Genomic DNA, 2137 nt, shown 5'->3' with positions numbered 1-2137 from the left:
CTGTGAACTGTAGCCCATGAGGCTCCTCCGTCCATGGGATTCTCCAGGCAAGAATACTGGAGTGGGTTGTCATTTCCTTCTCCAGGGTATCTTCCTGACCCAGGGATCAAACCCAGGTGTCCTACATTGCAGGCAGACGCTTTAACTTCTGAGCCACCATTGCTTTATAATATTGTGTTAGTTTCTGCTGTAAAAATCAACCATATGTATACATATACCCTCTCCCTTTTGAGCCTCCCTCCAACTCCCCAAACTCTCCCCTCTAAGTCATCACAGGGCACCGAGCTGAGCTCTCTGTGCTCTATAGCAGCTTTCTGCTAGCCATCTATTGTACACACGGGAGTGTATATACATCAATGCTCCTCTCTCAATTTGTCCCTCTCTCTCCTTCCCCTGCTGTGTCCACAAGTCCATTCTCAATGTCTGCATCTCTATCCCTGTCCTGAAAATTGGTTTATCAGTCCCAAAAACAGTGGTTAGATGCTACAAAGGAGCTGGAAATGCCCTAACCATATGTGTGTTGTCAGGCCAAGGGCTTCGTGCATCTCTGTCAAGGGAGTACTAACCTTTTCTCCTTTCATATAACACCAAAATAGTATTCTGGATTATAGTTCCCCAACCTAATTTTGGGCTTCCCTGGTGGCTCAGCGTTTACCATCTGCCAGTGCAGGAGCCGCAAGAGACATGGGTTCCATCCCTGAGTGGGGAATATGCCCTGGAGAAGGAAATGGTAACCCACGCCAGTATTCTTGCCTGGGAAATATCATGAAGAGAGGAGCCTGGCAGGCTACAGTCCACGGGGTCATAAGAGTTGGACACGGCTTAGTGACTAAACGACAACAACCTTAATTCTACCCCAAGGTTATCCATTCCAGTAAATAGAACCATCATGCATTCAGTGGATCAGATGAAAGCATAAAAGTCCTATTTAACTGCTATTTTCTTCCCAAATTTGATCCCACCTGCCAGAAAAATCCAGTGGATTCTGCCATCAAAACTGTCAGTCTGATCACTTATCCCTACCTCCACCACTAAATTAATCATCATTATCACTGACCTGCATATTTTAATAGCTGCCTAACTGCTCTCTTTTCTCCATATAGTATTTCCCCCCTCCATACAGTTTAATCTCTACACTGAAGCAGAGTGATTCTTTCAAAATATAAATGAACATATGCCACTTTTCCTCAAAACCCTACAACAGCATCCCTCTGTGCGTGTGTGTGCGCTCAGTCACTTCAGTCATGTCCAACTCTTTGAGACCCCATGGACTGTAGCCCGCGAGGCTCCTCCGTCTATGGAATTCTCCAGGCAAGAATACTGGAGTGGGTTGCTATTCCCTTCAGGGGATCTTCCTGATACCCTGAAGGAACCTAGGTCTCCTGTGTCTCCTGCATTGCCAGGTGGATTCTTTACCACTGAGCCACCAGGGAAGCCTGACATCCCTCCACACAGACTGAAATCCCAAGTCCTTGCTGTCTCTCATGCCCTACTTTCTGCATACTCCTCTGACTTTGAAGATCATTCTCAAGAGCTGCTCTTATTTCTGCATGTCTTTGCATGTAAAGTACAAACTGCACTTAGTTCCAGACTATATTTAAGGTGCTTGTATAGCAAAGAGCCTTAAAAATTGAGTGCCTCCCTGTGGAGCAAAGGGTAGGCATACTTACTTCCCATTATAAAAGATTTGGGTTCCATGAACTCAGGGTTCTTCACCTATAACACAACCCATTGAATGAGCATCACCTTTTTCGTGTTGCTATTTGCACTCATCTCACACACTAGTAAAGTAATGTTCAAAATTCTCCAAGCCAGGCTTCAGCAATATGTGAACCGTGAACTTCCAGATGTTCAAGCTGGTTTTAGAAAAGGCAGAGGAACCAGAGATCAAATTGCCAACATCCACTGGATCATGGAAAAAGCAAGAGAGTTCCAGAAAAACATCTATTTCTGCTTTATTGACTATGCCAAAGCCTTTGACTGTGTGGATCACAATAAACTGTGGAAAATTCTGAAAGAGATGGAAATACCAGACCACCTGATCTGCCTCTTGAGAAATCCGTATGCAGGTCAGGAAGCAACAGTTAGAACTGGACAGGGAACAACAGACTGGTTCCAAATAGGAAAAGGAGTACGT

General features: G+C 44.9%; 1 non-coding gene across 1 annotated transcript; it reads right to left on the bottom strand.

Annotated features, from left to right (window-relative positions):
• Positions 1-464: 464 nt before the first annotated feature.
• Positions 465-588, bottom strand: LOC113896748. The gene has a single exon (XR_003512118.1). It is a non-coding gene; the product is annotated as a U6atac minor spliceosomal RNA (small nuclear RNA).
• Between the last annotated feature and the right edge of the window lie 1549 nt (positions 589-2137).

Source organism: Bos indicus x Bos taurus, chromosome 7 (genome assembly GCF_003369695.1).
Source record: "Bos indicus x Bos taurus breed Angus x Brahman F1 hybrid chromosome 7, Bos_hybrid_MaternalHap_v2.0, whole genome shotgun sequence".
In the NCBI taxonomy this organism is placed as follows: domain Eukaryota; kingdom Metazoa; phylum Chordata; class Mammalia; order Artiodactyla; family Bovidae; genus Bos; species Bos indicus x Bos taurus.
Note: the sequence above shows the minus strand (reverse complement) of the source record. Positions and strands in the feature narration are given on the sequence as shown.